At 49.3% G+C, this 17,735-nt stretch overlaps 1 protein-coding gene across 9 annotated transcripts in view; it reads right to left on the bottom strand.

The window, feature by feature from the left end:
- The window catches only part of aff2 (AF4/FMR2 family, member 2), a 536,338-nt gene that overhangs the window by 349,921 nt on the left and 168,682 nt on the right, over nt 1-17,735 (bottom strand). The gene's annotated exons all lie outside the window — the stretch shown is intronic.

The following is a 17,735-nucleotide window of genomic DNA, read 5'->3' as shown; positions in this document are numbered from 1 at the left end:
CCTCCGGGTGCTCCAGTTTCCTCCCACAAGTCCTGAAAGACGTGCTTGTTCGGTGAACTGGACATTCTGAATTCTCCCTCAGTGTACCCGAACAGGCGCCGGAATGTGGCGACTAGGGGGTTTTCACAGTAACTTCATTGCAGTGTTACTGTCAGCCGACTTGTGGCCATAACAATTATTATTATTACATTCTCTTCCAACAACATCTCTAATGTTCTCTGCCTTCCCATGCTGTGCATGGCTTTGGATCTCTGCCACATTCCTTTTGTTGTGGTTACATTGAGCTCTATTTCTACATTCAACATTTCCTCCTTCTTCTTGTTATGTTTATTCGACAATTCTCTTCAATCGCTTCAATTGTCCCAACAGTAATGTTCTTCCTTTGGGTTGTCACGTCTTCCGCAACACCCTGGAACAGTTTCTGCCTCTCTGTAGAATGCCCAATTCTCAGGCTCCTTTGTATTGGCAGTTTTGTTAAAAATATTTTTATTCAAGGCATTTTCATATATACAAATGGAATTGGAAGAACAACCAAACTATTCAATAAACAACTCCCATTCCCACCCTGCTCCCCTCACACCAACCCCTCCTCAAATCCCGCCTCCCCCATTTTAACACCCATACCCCACCACCGCCATCTCCCCCCCCCCCCCCTCCCCGAACCCCTCAAACCTCCTCAAAGAAATCAATAAAACGGCTTCCGCCTTCGGGTCAACCAGCTGCCGACCCCCTCAAGACGAACTTGACCTTGTCCAACCGCAGGAATTTTGCCAGACCGCTCGCCCACACCCCCGCTATCGGCAGCTTCCAATCCCGTTCGAGTCGAGCAAAATCCGGCTCCACGCTATCAGGGAGGCAAAGGCCAAAACTTCGGCTTCTCTCACCCCCTGGACACCTGAATCTTCCAACACCCCAAATATCGCCACCTCTGTCGCCTTTGGAAAGAGATAGTATTTGTGCCCTTTCCTTATATATGGGTTGTGTAATGCCCCTTGTGGTAGTGTCACCTCTGGGTGTCTTGACTGCCCATTGGTCGTGTCCTATCTTACTGACCTATTGGTTGAGTGGCTGTGTGTCATGCTGCCTCTGGTGCGTCCTCTAGTGTTTACTTAGTCTTAGTGTATTTGCATTAATCCCTTGTTTATTTATAGTGATGCATATCATTATAAAACCGATGCCCCATCTACTCTCCCGAATGGGACTAAACACTCCCCACGGCCACTACTATTTGATTGATTGCAGTTTGTGGGATCTTACTGTGCAAGAATAGGCTGCCCTGTTTCCTACATTACAACAGTGACTACCTTTCAGAAAATATTTCATTGGCCGTAAAGGGCTTTGGGACGTTCTGATTTTGTGAAGTGTCCTTGGTATTTGCAGGTCCTTCCCCCTCTCCAGACCATGCTGTGTAGGCCCCATGGTCATTCCCAACAAGGTCCATTAACATCGCAAACTGCTTTCTGAAGTGAGTACGCAGTTTGCCCTGCAGTAATTGGACAGAGTGACAGAAAGGGAAATGTAGATCAGATCAATATTCTGCCTTGGATATTAGCCGGCAGGGTTTTCGATTAAGAAAACAACTGGATATCAAAATAATACAGTAGCAAAAGAGTTTGATTGAAAATCCTAATATTTGACTCAATCATGAGTTTGTCACAATTGTGCAATAAATCACTGATCAGCAGAATTTCCTCAAGTGCTATATTAATCTATCTGACGCCATCATTGAATGCTCGTCCCGACACAGGTCTGCTCTCATTAGCACAGTGTAAGCATTAGAGTGATCGACATTCTGATTGTAACCTACGCTGGGGATAAGCTCCTCTTTCACTTCACAATAAAGCCATGAAGTGATTTAGTTCCAAAACTATTGCCTCAACACTGCTCTGCCACCGACTGAGAAATGATTGTTGATAAAAAGAGAAGAGTTGCATTCATCTAGCACCTTTCACACCCTCATTCCCTCCTACTTCGGCCCCTTGAGTGGGAAAAAAATTGTAATGTAATTGTAAAGCCTGGATTAGGCTGATCAATATCTCAATCCCATTTTTCTGCCGTTGCTTCATATCCCCTGATATCATGACCCAAAACAAAAGACCCATACTTCGAATACCCCTTCTCGAAAACTCTTCTAAATAATACAAGTGCAGCTGATTTGAGATTATCTTGCAGATAAAACTCAGCTATTTTTCTTTCCATATTGCGCACGTTCCGTTGAAAATTAAAGGTCAGAGGCACAGAAAAAACACAAGAAGGAAAATTTAAGCAAAAGTCAGCACTTACAAAATGAAAACTGACATTTAGGTGGACCTGCCCACCTTTTCAAACCAGCCATTAATTTTACTTTAATCATTTTTCTCACACTTTATCAAATGATAACCTTCAATTGTAATTAATTGAAGGGCAGCACGGTAGCACAGTGGTTAGCACAGCTCACAGCCTCACAGCGCCAGGGACCGGGGTTCAATTCTGGCCTCAGATGACTCTCTGTGTGGAGTCTGCACATTCAACCCGTGCCTGCGTGGGTTTCCTCCGGGTGCTCCGGTTTCCTCCCGCAGCCCAAAGATGTCTAGATTTGGTACATTGGCCGTGTTAAATTGCCCCTTCGTGTCCAAAAGGTTAGGTAGGTTTACATGGCTAGAGTGGGCAAATGGCCCTGGGTGGAGTGCTCTTTCGGAGGGTGTTTGCAGACTCGATGGGCTGAAAGACCTCCTTCAGCACTGCAGGGATTCTACAAAACAGTTTTTACATTGTTATTTGTTCACAGGAGACTGTTACCAGGCTACTGAGAATAAATTTAACAGCATAAGCAGCAGAGATAGATCATTGAATCATGCAGCACAGTATTCAGCTCATTGAGCCGATGCCATCTCCTTGATAGAGCTTTCCAATAACTTCAGTTACGTAGGTGGATTATAGAAGTTGGGGTGGTTCATATTTGGATTTAAAAAAGAGTAGATTTGATAGAGGTGTTCAAAACCATGAGGTGTCTGGGCAGAGTGGAGAGGGAGAAACTGTTCCCATTTGTGGCAAGTTCGAGAACCATGTAAATGGTATGTTGGCCCTCATAGCAAGGGGATTGGAGTACAGGAGTAAAGCTGTCAGGCTGCAGTTATATAGAACCTTGGTGAGATTTCACCTGGAGCATTGCGTGCAGTTTCAGTTTCCTGATCCAAGAAAGGCTACACTGGCCGCAGAGGGAGTGCGGTGGAAGTTCTCCAGGTTAATCCCTGGGTGGTTGGGATTGTTTTATGAGGAGAGATTGGGGAGACCTGGTAGGTATTCCCCTGGAATTTTGAAGAATGAGGGATGACCTCGTTGAAACTTACAACATTCTCACAGGGTGTGACGGCGGAGGTGTAGATAAGGGGCGGATGGTTCTGTGGTTCCCCCCAAGTGCGTATCTCTCTGCGGAGTGCCATTCGCTAGCGCCGAGATTCTCTACTCCCCTCCGCTTTTCAATGGGGTCATTGAAACCACGCCACTCCGCCGGAAAATCCATGGGCAGAGGTGCAAGGTAGGCAGGAACAAAGAATTCCGACTGCCGCAGAATTCCGGCAAAATGTTTCCCCTGGCTGGTGAGTCTAAAACCAGGAGATGTGGGCCGGGATTCTCCCCTACCCGGCGGGGCGGGGGGTCCCGGCATAGCGGAGTGGTGCCAACCACTCCGGCGTCGGGCCTCCCCAAAGTTGCGGAATTCTCCAAAACTGGCGGCAACGGCCCTTGGCGCCCGGCGCCGTGGCTGGCTAAAGGCCTTCGCCAGTCCGCACACGCGCCGGTGCGTCAGCTGCCGCTGACATCACCACCAGCGCATGCGAGGTAGGGGGAGTCTCTTCCGCCTCCGTGGCGGCGGCGGAAGAAAAAGAGTGCCCCCACGGCACTGGCCCGCCCGCCGATCGGTGGGCCCCGATCGCGGGCCAGGCCACCGTGGGGGCACCCCCCGGAGTCCGATCGCCCCGCGCCCCCCCCCCCCCCCAGGAACCTGGGGGCCCGCACGCACCACCAATCCCGCCGGCACCAGAGGTGTTCCAATTCCCGCCGGCAGGAGAGGCCCGTCAGCGGAGGGACTTCGGCCCATTGCGGGCCGGAGAATCGCTGCGGGGGGCCCGCTGATCGGCGGGGCGTGATTCCCGCTCCCGCCGATTCCCGGGTGGCGGATTTACGCCGGCCCCGGTCGATTCCGTGACCCTGCGGGGGGTTGGAGAATTCCGCCCGTGATCTCAGAAAAAGGGGCAGGCCCTTTAAACCAGTGATGAGGAGGAATTTCTTCATTCAGAGGTTGGTGAACCTTTGGAATTTTTTACCCAGAGAGCTGCAGAAGTTCAGCCATCGAGCCTGTTCAAGGCAGAAATTAATAGATAGTGAGGGTAAGTGGGTTTGAGCTGAATGATCAGCCATGACCTCATTGAACGATGCTGAAAGCTCAATGGCAAAATGGCCTCCTCCTGTTCCTATGATTGGCAAAGTCCAAAGATGTGCAAAATAGCCCCTTAATTAAGTCAGGTTACTGGGGTTACGGAGATCGGGTGGAAAACTGGGCATAAGTAGGATGCTCTTTCCAAGGGCCGGTGCAGACTCGATGGGCTGAATGGCCTCCTGCACTGGAAATTCTATGAGTGGTGACTTGAGGGGGAACCTTTTTTACACATCGAGTGGTTAGGATCTGTCTGGTGGGGGCAGGGTCAATCGAGGCTTTTAAGAGAGAATTGGATTATTATCTGAAGAGGAAGAATGTGCAAGGTTACAGGGGAAAGGGGTGGGGGGAGTGGCATGGCACTCAGTGAATTGTTCCTTTGGAGAGCCAGTACGATGGGCTGAATGGTCTCCTTCAGTGCTGGAACATTCTATGATTCCAATGACTCCCTTCACCTCCCACAGCCCCCGCTCTCTTGCCCCATATCTCAGAGAGCCTGCAAGCCGAATGTCGCATTGGTCCTCAATCTAGGGTCACCGCCGGTTGGGCACGTTGGCCAAGGGTCACTGTTGCTGAGTCCATTCAGATTCTGCTGGCGAGAGTATATTTAAGCCTTCTGCAACTGACCAAAGCAATGGGCTTGTCATCTGCCCATAACCTGTTCCTCAGTATATATCAGTTACAGTGTAAGTAACACTAATTGTATTTTATATAATGTGATATCTGCAGGAAGGCAGATAAGCATTTGATTTAACAGCCAATTAAAAGATGGCGGTGAAGAATTACCTCAAACCGGCTCTTTATATTTTTTCATCACTTTTTGATTCAAACCCCTCTCTAACCTACTCAACCAAACTCTCAGGCTCATGAATTTTGATTAAAAAAAGAACTCGGGCCATTTCCAAGTGCAGCAGACTTTTTTTTTTTCTTCATTTGATAGGAATTTAATAAATCTATGAAACCTTGCCAGCACCATCTATCTTTTTATTTCTTTCCACAAGACTGGCCCATTATGGCGGGGTTGTAAATTATGGAGCCACCATCAAGCCAAAACTTTTCAATCGGAGATGGAAGCGGAGATGTAATCACTTTCACTGGACCATATAATTACAATGGAATATGAATCACCGAAACATTAGGCCCACTGCTAATCTGTGACGTCCACACTTTTGAGAGGCTGCTGAAATCATGATGTATGCGGGACTTGGCTCACTGTCTATTGGGAAGCACTCTATCCTCGAGCAGTGTGAAAATGGGGGATTGCACTCACCCTGGCTTCAGGCAATCATCTTAATGACAGAGCTAATGGCTACATGAGCCACACTGCAAGGGGACGGATCTAGACTCTCGTATGGTGGTATAAAATGGATAATCGCATCCGTTTCATTTCTCCCCCTTGGTTTCAGTGGCAATTAAATTGTGCAGGGGGGGGGTAGAAGTGGACATAAAACAGAATGCCCTCTCGCCCCCACGACCCCACCTCCACCTCATAGAATCGTAGACTTTGCAGTGCAGAAAGAGGCCAATCGGCCCATCGAGTCTGCACCGGCCCTTACAAAGAGCACCCTACTCAAGCTCACATCTCTACCCTATCCCCGTAACCCAGTAACCCCCACTTAACCTTTCTGGACACTACGGGCAATTTAGCATGGCCAATCCACCTAACCTGCACATCTTTGGACCGTGGGAGGAAACCGGAGCACCCGGAGGAAACCCACACATTCACGGGGAGAACGTGCAGACTCCGCACGGACAGTGACCCCAGCCGGGGATCGAACCTGTGGCCCTGTGCTAACCACTATGATACCGTGCTGCTCCTGCCTGATATCTTTCTATCATGCAAATCAGCCCTGGGATTTTGTTGGGTGGAGGGGCGGGGGGGGGGGGGGGGGGGGGGGGGGGGGGGTGGTGGCAGTGGGGGGGAGGAGGAGTGGGGAGCAAAGGAACCAGGATACACATTCAAACCATTCACAATTCACCGGGTCACCGAGAAGGAAAGAAAGAGAGAGAATTTTTACAGCAGGGGAGAAGAGAAGCGAGAAAAACTGAGGTTGTTCCTGACTGCAGGCCTCGAGATCCTAACAGAGCGAGAACAACAATAGAACAAAATGAATCCCTACTGTGGATGCTTCCTGATGGGCTTTGAGGTCGCTGCCCGTGTCAAAAGTTTATTTTATTTGAAGGAAAACACACTTTGCCTGATTTGTAGCTGTTGTCAGCACTTTTATCATGTGCTGCTTCACCAAATAATGTGCTCCACAGGAAACCTACCCGCACTCGAAACCAAATAAAGCCCCAGATACAATCCTGTGGACATTTCCATTCACGTATTTCAGCAGAATACTGCCTTTCTCAAAATCCCCGCTGGAACGGCTGTACATTGAAAACTAGCACCGTGAATTCAGCGGCGCTTGTTCCGATTTTTCCAACGAATGATAATTAAGGCCCAGTAAAAAGGTGTGCCACCAGCCCTTATTGAACAGCTCAGTAAAATGGTTCAATGTAATATCAGATGTTATGGGATATTCGGTAATAAATGTGTGCGCTGACAAGAGGAGTCCTCAGATGGTTGGAGCAGACTGGAGTCTTTGCCATTGACACTGAGCTTGGCATTCTGCCATAGGATAAAGTAATGTTTGATTTCATATGATGGGCAGCACGGTAGCACAATGGTTAGCACAGTTGCTTCATAGCTCCAGGGTCCCAGGCTCCCGGCTTGGGTCACTGTCTGTGCGGAGTCTGCACATCCTCCCCGTGTGTGCGTGGGTTTCCTCCGGGTGCTCCGGTTTCCTCCCACAGTCCAGTAATGTGCAGGTTAGGTGGATTGGCCATGCTAAATTGCCCTTAGTGTCCAAAAAAGGTCAGCTGGGATTACTGGGTTATGGGGATAGGTGTGGAGGTGTGGACTTTCCAAGGGCCAGTGCAGACTCGATGGGCCAAATGGCCTCCTTCCACACTGTAAATTATACGATTCTATGATCTCTTTCGGTCCCGAAACATCCTTCAGCCATTGAAAAAATGAATGAAATATCGTTACATAGGAAATTCTGGAGCCAATCTGTGCACAGGAGGATCCCACAAAATGGTTAGTGGCCAGGTAGCCTTTTTTTGAAGTGATATTAGTTGGGGGGGTGGGAATAAATATTGACCAGGACACTGGGCCACATCCCCCCAGCCCTTCCTCCCCCCCCCTATCTTCTGTGATTCGATCCAGATTTAATTGAAATGAAAATCGCTTATTGTTACAAGCAGGCTTCAAATGAAGTTACTGTGAAAAGCCCCTAGACGCCACATTCCGGCGCCTGTTCGGGGAGGCTGGTACGGGAATTGAACCGTGCTGCTGACTTGCCTTGGTCTGCTTTAAAAGCCAGCTCTTTAACCCTGTGCTAAATCAACCCCTGGTTAGTGGCCGATTGCTGAACTATAGTCCATTTCAGCACTAAAAACAGCCGATTGTATCAGGACATTAACAATATTTATTTTGTTTTTGGGCTTAGTCCCAAGGACTGTTCGGAAATATGTACAACTTAGTCTATAAGTCGCTGCGACAACACTCCAATATACCATCGCCAAATAGGTGCAGGAATCCCATCATTACTTTATTGAACAGGATCAGATTAATGCAGCTGCGTTTGCACGTCTGTGAATCTCTACTTAGTTCAGAAGGATAAGTCTTGCGAAGCCCTAGAACAATTTGATCTTCAATTAGTAATGCTCTGAAGGCAGAGATCAAGCTTGTGAGTCTGGAGAAGATGTACCTGGCGCAATGAGGACATTTCTAAGCACAGAACAATCCTGTGTTCCTCTGCGCAAAGCAGGCCAGTGTTTAAAGTCTGTGTATTACTTGAATGAAGCACTCCTAAACAACGTAAGCAATACAAGGTAACGCAATATATAGAATTAATATATTTAATACAATATAAAATGACGTTTTATTCAGGAGATGCAGATGTATCGTCATTATCGCATTGCTGTTTGTCTGATTCAGTTTAAGGTCGTCCACCGGGCCCACATGACGGTAGCTCGGATGAGCAAATTCTTTGGGGTAGAGGACAAGTGCGCTAGATGCGCGGGAGGACCAGCGAACCACGTTCACATGTTTTGGGCGTGCCCTAAGCTTAGGGCGTACTGGGAGGGATTTGCGGGGGTCATGCTCCGGGTGCTGAGAACAAGGGTGGTGATGAGTCCAGGGGTGGCAGTTTTCGGGGTTTCGGAAGACCCGTGAGTCCAGGGAGAGAAAGAGGCCGATGTTCTGGCCTTTGCTTCCCTAATAGCCCGGCGGCGAATACCGCTGGTATGGAGGGACTCAAAACCCCCGAAGACCGAACTATGGCTTTCGGACATGTCAAGTTTTCTAGGTATGAAAAAAATTAAGTTCGTCTTGAGGGGAACTGTACTGGGGTTCGCCCGAAGGTGGCAACCATTCATCGACTTCTTCGCGGGAGCGTGAACGTCGGTGGGGGGGGGAGGGGGGGGGGAGGGGGGAGAGAGAGATTAGAGTAGGAGGGATAAATAGGCGGGTAGTGTTTATGGGAGATGAGCGGGTATGTGCATTATGGTTTGATTTAAGAATTGGTTTTCCGTTGATGTTTGCATGTCTCTGTTATCTGTAACTGTTTACAATGCCAACAAATACCTCAATAAAATTGTTTGTTAAAAAAAATTATCGCATTGCTGTTTGTGGAATCTTGCTGTGCACACACTGGCTGGTGTATTTCCTACATCACAACAATAACTACACTTCAACAGTGCTTCCTCGGCTGGAGATTCTACTCTGGTGGTGAAAGGCGCGATTGCAGACAGTGGCGGGTTTCACAGAATTACAATCGCAAATGCTGTTCAGCTGAGTAGAGTTAACATTTCGACATAATAACTGGGGGGGGGGGGGGGGGGGGCGTGGTAGATTCAGGTCATACCTGTAAAGTGTTCAGTCCTTACCCTGACCCTCTGCAATCCACATTTACAGCCTGTAACTCACTCCAGCCGGACAACTCACTTCCCCGCGTAAAGTAGACTGGATAATTTTTTTGCCCTTTTTGGGGGGTGTGGGGGGAGATGGCTGCCAGGAGGACAGCATCACATTTTGCAGAGGGAACCCTCACCAAACCTCTGGTGCCCAGCAGAGGCATGACAGTCTGTACCTGCGAGCAGGTACACCAACCCCACCTGGGAGGCCGTGGCCGCGATATTGAGCACCAGCTCGCTCCTCAAAAGGGCAGGGTTAAAAAACCGAAAAAAGACGAATGACCTTCTTCATGGAAATTTTGGCTCCTCATAGCTCCCGCTGCACCCCTTCACACACCCATCACACCTCCACGGTTATCTCTCTCCCAGCCAGGCTGCGGGTTGCGACTGAACCCCTCCCCGCCTGACCGAGATGCACTGAACTGGGTCTGTCCCCTCCTCCCCCCCCCCCCCCCCATGCATCCTCTCCGTTTCCCCCTCTGCAATTGGAACGCCGGAGAGTGAGAGCGAGCTGAACGTTTACCGCCGCTATAGCCATCGGAAGCAAGGTTGCCTGGTTCTCAGTTTTATACAGGTGTTATAAACTGCGCCAGCGTCACGTCAGTACCTGATGAATATTCTTTCTCTTTTGTAAATTTAGAGTTGCCAATTATTTTTCTTTTCCAATTAAGGGGCAATTTAGCATGGCCAATCCACCTAAGTAGGCAAACTGTTGGAGAAGATACTGAGGGATAGGATCTATTCACATCTGGAAGAAAATAGACTTATCAGTGATAAGCAGCATGGTTTTGTGCAGGGAAGGTCATGTCTTACATACCTAATAGAATTCTTTGAGGAAGTGACAAAGTTAATTGATGAGGGAAGGGCTGTAGATGTCGTATACATGGACTTTAGTAAGGCGTTTGACAAGGTTTCCCATGGCAGGTTGATGGAAAAAGTGAAGTTGTATGGGGTTCAGGGTGTACTAGCTAGATGGATAAAGAACTGGCTGGGCAACAGGAGACAGAGAGTAGTGGTGCAAGGGAGTGTCTCAAAATGGAGAAGGGTGACTAGTGGTGTTCCACAGGGATCCGTGCTCGGACTACTGTTGTTTGTGATCTACATAAATGACCTGGAGGAAGGTATAGGTGGTCTGATTAGCAAGTTTGCAGATGATACTAAGATTGGTGGAGTTACAGATAGCGAAGAGGACTGTCAGAGAATACCACAAAATATAAATAGATTGGAGAGTTGGGCAGAGAAATGGCAGATGGAGTTCAATCCAGGCAAATGCGAGGTGCTGCATTTTGGAAGATCAAATTCAACAGCGGACTATATGGTCAATGGAAGGGTCTTGGGGAAAATTGATGTGCAGAGAGATCTGAGAGTTCAGGTCCATTGTACCCTGAAGGTGGCAACGCAGGTTGATAGAGTGGTCAAGAAGGCATACAGCATGCTTGCCTTCATCGGACGGGATATTGAGTACAAGAGTTGGCAGGTCATGTTACAGTTGTATAGGACTTTGGTTCGGCCACATTTGGAATACTGTGTGCAGTTCTGGTCGCCACATTACCAGAAGGATGTGGATGCTTTAGAGAGGGTGCAGAGGAGATTCACCAGGATGTTGCCTGGTATGGAGGGTGCTAGCTATGAAGAAAGGTTGAGTAGATTAGGATTATTTTCGTTGGAAAGATGGAGGTTGAGGGGGGACCTGATTGAGGTCTACAAAATTATGAGAGGTATAGACAGGGTGGATAGCAACAAGCTTTTCCCAAGAGTGGGGGTGTCAGTTACAAGGGGTCACGATTTCAAGGTGAGAGGGGGAAAGTTTAAGGGAGATGTGCGTGGGAAGTTTTTTACGCAGAGGGTGGTGGGTGCCTGGAACGCTTTACCAGCAGAGGTGGTAGGGGCGGGCACGATAGCATAATTTAAGAAGCATCTAGACAGGTATATGAATGGGCGGGAACAGAGGGAAGTAGACCTTGGAAAATAGGAGACAGGTTTAGATAAAGGATCTGGATCGGCGCAGGCTGGGAGGGCCGAAGGGCCTGTTCCTGTGCTGTAATTTTCTTTGTTCTTTGTTCTTAACCCGCACATCTTTGGGTTTTGGGGGTGAAACGCACGCAGACATGGGGAGAATGTGCCAACTCCACACGGACAGTGACCCAGGGTCGGGATTCAAACCTGGGTCCTCAGCACCGTAGTCCCAGTGCTAACCACTGCACCGCATGCCACTCTACCTGATGGATATTCAGTGGCGGTGGGGGGGGGGGGGGGGGGAGCCTGGCCAGAGGACTCGCTAGTAAGATGCTAACGCACTTTAATGAGATCCCCAACCTTCCATGGTGGGATGCCACCAGCAAGGGACGTTTCCCGATTCACAACGTATTTTGTGACTGGGTCACCATTCCCGTGACGGCTAACTTGGGCCCCCCCCCCCCGTGATTTATCTTCACAATCCACCAATTTAAAAGTAGACCCGAGAAGGCTTATGGGGAGGATGGGGGGGGGGGAGTTTGGGAAATAGGCATTTGACTTAGCTAGTGTTGAATTAAAATCGTTAAATAGTTCTATTATGTGTATTAATTCTGCACTGCTTTCAAAACAATAACCACATGACACTCTGCATTCCATGGAATACCATTCCTGGCAAAGGACGCCTTCACAAGGTACAAACATTTCAACGTTTTAAGCTCATTATTGTAATGTCATTTGCATTCCATTAAACGTGGGGCCCTGCATCAAAAGCACAGCAAATAAAATTTCTCTTGTCAGCTTTCAAATTCCTGCCAAGCAAAATGTGGAAAGAATGTCTTCATTCGGTGTTATTCCAAGCAGAGTCCGCCTGGACCCTGCTGAGCTGGACATCAAACACAGACCGTCGCAGAGCAGGTGTCAGTCTCGGTGTGAAGCTCGCCCAAACTTTCTCTCCCTTTATTTTTTTGTTGTTCTGTTGACACGCTGTGATCTTAGATTTTTCCGCAGACTCACGGAAGGATGGGTGCTCCTGACAGTAATTGGCCCCATCTGTAGCTGTCAGAGCACCAGGCGCGCATTCCAGAATTACAACTTTCCTGCAAAGGCATTTATCACGACTACAAAACCCACCCGTCTGACACTGAAAGATTAACTGGCATTGATTTGCTTGAGAAAACGTACTTGAGCTTCGGTCCAGAACAAAGTGTTCCTGTTTTAATGGCCGCCATTAGATATCCACCAGTAGATTGTCTATTTTCTCTTTTTCTCATTTTCTGACAGAGTGCCCAGGGCAGGGAGATATCTGGAAGGATGTTGCTGAAATCTGGGCTCGGCAGCACACCATTATCCCACCGTGAAAAGAAAATCATGCCCAGATTTCGGATTTTCATTCTTTGCTCCTGGCAACAGGGGCTCTCCAGTGGGGGCACAAAGACAAAACATTACCTCCCGAATTATTGCTTCCTTTACTCTTGGTGTTAGCCATGGCTCAGCGGGCAACAGGGTTATGGGTTCAAGTCCCACTGCACGGGATTTGAGCTTGCAATGCAGATTACTGGCGCCAAATGTTCTTTCTCCTTAAATTAAAGAGATGCTTGAATTTGTTCTGCTTACTCAAGCCTTCCCATATTAACACAATCTGTCACAAGTATAGCACACAATTTGACCTACAGGCACGTGCGTACGGCTTGAGATTCCTCTATCCATCAGTGTGTGTGCCTGTTATTTAGTTTGCCCCTCACCAGCCTGTTACGTGGGTGAGCTTGCATTCTTTTTCGATGTGCGTCACACGACCTCCACCTCCGCCCTGTTCCCTGGAGCCGTGACATGCCAGCTTCCTCTGACCTAGCCCAGGCCTTGCGATCTGTCCAAGTTCCTTCAGCAAACAACTATTTCACTCCGATCTATCCAACAGGTGGGATCTAAGCCCCTGGCACAGGAGATCTCGGCCGCACGCTAAGTGCTGGTCTCTACACATGAGGCCCAGATGGAACGGCACTCGTGGGGTTCTCCCAGGGGATCGGAGACGCCCAGGCATTTAGCCTCTACACAGGTGGCCCCCTGGTACTGCTGGTGCCACGTGGGCACCTTGGCACTGCCGGCCTAGCGGTGCCCAAGTGGCACTGCCAGCTGACAGGGGCACTGCAAGGGTGCCTTGGCATTTTTTCCTGCAACGGGGACTGAGGCTGTGGGTGTCCTGTGTGGGTGCAGGGGAGTGTGTGTGTGTGTGTGGGGGGGGGGGGGGGGGGGTGCCTGAATACCCCTTATCAGTGAGTTGGGGCTTTGCGGGGGTTTGGGAGGTGCGCAGTGGGGGTGGTCGAGAGATCAGGATGCCATTTAAAGATGGCATCCCGATCTCCTTCTGCACTGAGTTCCGGCGAGTGTAGCTCCTCGGTGCAGCAAATGGGACAAAGCGCGGCCTCGTTGAGCCGTTCCCCGCTGAGGCCCCATAACCTACCCGAATGGCCGTTCAATAGCGTGGTGTTTCTCGGCGCTTCAACTTCCGGGAAACATCCAGCTAACCGCCCTCGCGACGGGACTCTGCTCCCATTCGGGTAGATCGCTCCCGGCATGTTCATCCAGATGGCCTGCCCTCCCACAGCCAATCAGAAAGCAGACGCCACGTCACCTGAGTGGGTGATTCTTGACTTTTTTGCTATTCACTGTCTCAAATATTTGAAAAAGAATGAAAGATTAATCGGCAAGGGAAATGAAAGAAAGCGTGCCGTTTTACCAAGACCCCTCCAATCTTTTCTCCTGGGTTGCTTGCAGCAGAGCAGGTGGCCCGCCTTTATTTGTTGGAATTACCAGGACAACCCTGGAGGGTTGGGAACCCTGCCTTACGCTCAAGGCACAGTTGAGGTAACAAACTCTGCTGATCTAGCTTGTTGTGGACTTGGCCCATTCATGATCACATTCAGTGGTTAATCAGCATGTTTGGAACTCATTTTTAACAACTGTCGAGCCCTCCTGCACAGCCAGAAAACTACGTGCCGACAAGTATATTGTCATTATGCAGTGAGCATTTGAGTGATACCTTTAACTACGCACAAATCCTGGCAGAAGTTCCAATGTAAGTTACAAAGGGACTGAAATCTAAATAACACAAATGCCGAGGAGAATTGATACACTAGTTTTGATCATTTGCGGTTCTACATGCCCACTTCCCCGGAAAAGCCCAGATCGGAAACAGAGCCGTTTTAAGTCCTCACCCGCCACTTTCTGTCGGCTGAGGATTAGCAGGTGGGCAGTGGGGTGGGGCTGGGAAGAAGCATTTAAAATCGAGTGCTCCGCTTCGCAGTTTCGTCTCCAATTCGAAAGGTTCGAAAAATAATGCAGATTGCATTGTGAGTTCGATTTCCTATAAAAGTCTACCTCACACCATCAAAGTCGGGTTCGTGTATGTGAGCGGGGTCAAACCCAGAACGGTGTCAGCTTACTTCCTGATGCTTTTCACCCAGGCAGTTCCAACTTGTGAATAAATTCATGCTAATGAATGCAACAAGATGTTGCAAAGACTTCAGGGGTGGGATTCTCCCTTCCCCATGCCGGCGGGAAAACTGGCGCGAACCATTCCGGCGTGTGCGGAACTCTCTGCTCTTCCGGGGGCTTGGTGGACGCCGGAGGGGTTAGCCCCGCTCCAGCCGGTGCCGAAGGGACTGCGCGAGTTAGCGCATGTGCCACAGGGCCAGCGTGATCTCGCGCATGCACGGAACCGCCGGTGTGGTTCCGCGCATACGCAGACCGGCGGCGTATTCTGGTGCATGCGCAGGGGGTTGTCTTATCCGCGCCAGCCATGGCGGAGCCCTACAGGGGCCGGCCTGGGCCCACGGCACAGGCCCGCCTGCAGATCAGTCGGCCCCGATCATGTGCCAGGTCACCGTTGGGCCCCCCCCCTCCCCCGGGTACGGATCCCCCGCGTCCCCCTGAGGACCTCCCCAGCCGACTTACCTGCCAGGTCCCGCCGTGTGGGAACATGTCTAACCCACGCCGGCGGGACTGGCCAAAAACGGATGGCCGTTCGGCCCATCGGGGCCCGGAGAATTGACGGGGTGGGGGGGGGCACTGCCAATGGCGGGGAGGGGGGTCGGAGAATCCCGCTGCGTGAGTCTTTGTCTTGCATTTCACAGGCAACAGAGTTGGTTCATCCATGTGAGTACAATAACAAGAACAAGTTGTATTTAAAAGGTGCCTTTAAAGCTAATAAAGCAAAGGCACCTCACAGAGCCATTATACAATAAGGTGTGACACTAATTCACATAAGAGGACATTGAGGCAGGTGAACAAAAGCCTAGTCAAAGACGGAGGTTTTCGCACGAGTGTCTTCAAGGAAGAAACTTGTAATAATCGTTATTATTGTCACAAGTAGGCTGACATTAGCACTGCAATTAAGTTACTGTGAAAATCCCCTTGTCGCCACAATCCGGTGCCTGTTCGGGTACATGTCACCACATTCCGGCGCATGTCCAAATGACCTAACAAGCACGTCTCTTTTGACTTGTGGGAGGAAACAGGGACATCCGGAGGAAACCCACGCAGACACGGGGAGAACGTGCAGACTCTGCACTGCACAGACAGGGAATCGAACCTGGGACCCTGGCTCTGTGAAGCAACAGAGCGAACCACTGTGCCACCATGCCACCCCAGGACCAGGAACTAGGCAAGTGGACGTCTCATTATAGGAAGGACGTGGAAGCTTTGGAACGGGTGCAGAGGAGATTTACCAGGATGTTGCCTGGTATGGAGGGAAAATCTTATGAGGAAAGGCTGATGGACTTGAGGTTGTTTTCGTTAGAGAGAAGAAGGTTAAGAGGTAACCTAATAGAGGCATACAAAATGATCAGAGGGTTAGATAGGGTGGACAGCGAGAGCCTTCTCCCGCGGATGGAGGTGGCTAACACGAGGGGACATAGCCTTAAATTGAGGGGTAATAGATATAGGACAGAGGTCAGAGGTGGGTTTTTTACGCAAAGAGTGGTGAGGCCGTGGAATGCCCTACCTGCAACAGTAGTGAACTCGCCAACATTGAGGGCATTTAAAAGTTTATTGGATAAGCATATGGATGATAAGGGCATAGTGTAGGTTAGATGGCCTTTAGTTTTTTTTCCATGTCGGTGCAACATTGAGGGCCGAAGGGCCTGTACTGCGCTGTATCGTTCTATGTTCTATGTTCTATGGACGACAGAGGAGAGGCATTGGAGGAAGACACAGAGCGCAACCGTGTCAAAGGCTGAAGACAGATTGAGAAGGACAAGGGGGGAAACTTTACCTCTGTCACAGTCACATCTGTCATTGTGACTTTGCTGAAAGTGGCAGTGTTGCGATGGCAGAAACCTGATTGGAGAGATTCATGCGTAGAGTTCGAGGAAAATGGGCATGGCTTTGGCTAATAAGTGCCGGACAATGACCATCTCCAACAAGGAGAAGTCTATTCACCACTAGACATTCAATGTCATTGTCAACAACCCCCCCCCCCCCCCCCCCCCCAACCCACCCACCTTCCCCCAATCATCAACATCATCTGGAGTATTTTGTCCAGCTTTTGTCTCCTTATTTGAGGAGGGATAGGGTGGCATTGGAAGAGTTCAGAGGAGGTTCACCAGATTGATTTTGGGGATGAAAGGCTTGATGTATGGGTCGAGATTGAACAGTTTGGGCTGATGCTCGCGAGAGTTTAGAAGAATGAGAGGGGATCTGATTGAGGTATATAAAAGACTAAGAGGGAGTGATAAAGTAGACGTAGATCAAATGTTCCCCCATGTGAGGCAATCGAGCACAAGAGGTCACTAGTGCGTCTACAAGATGCACTGCAAGAAACTCACCCAGGCTTCTTCGACAGCACCTTCCAACCCTGCGACCTCTCCTCCTTAGAGGATCAAGGGAATCAGGCGCAAGGGAACATCCCAAGGCCCAAGTCTCAAATTATCCTGAGTTTTGGAAATGTTTCACCGTTCCTTCAGTCGCTGGTTCAAAATTCTGAAACTCCCTCCCTAACAGCACAGTGCATGTACCTACACCACATGAAAAAGAAAATCACTTATTGTCACAAGTAGGCTTCAATGAAGTTACTGTGAAAAGCCCCTAGTCGCCACATTCCGGCACCTGTCCGGGGAGGCTGGTACGGGAATCGAACCGTGCTTCTGGCCTGCTTGGTCTGCTTTAAAAGCCAGCGATTTAGCCCTGTGAGCTAAACCAGCCCCTGGTTGGACAGTGGACAATCAATGCTGGCCTAGCCAGTGAACCTCATATCACATGAATTAGTAAAATAAAAAGCCCAAACTCCAGAAAGTGAAGCATGCAAAATTAAATACAAATATGCATTAAAATGTTGATCCAATATTAAAATTTGGCAGGAACTAAAGATGTGTAAATTAGGCACAGCTGGCCAAGCTAAGCCCTG

The sequence above is a fragment of the Scyliorhinus canicula genome, chromosome 17 (assembly GCF_902713615.1).
Source record: "Scyliorhinus canicula chromosome 17, sScyCan1.1, whole genome shotgun sequence".
In the NCBI taxonomy this organism is placed as follows: domain Eukaryota; kingdom Metazoa; phylum Chordata; class Chondrichthyes; order Carcharhiniformes; family Scyliorhinidae; genus Scyliorhinus; species Scyliorhinus canicula.
Note: the sequence above shows the minus strand (reverse complement) of the source record. Positions and strands in the feature narration are given on the sequence as shown.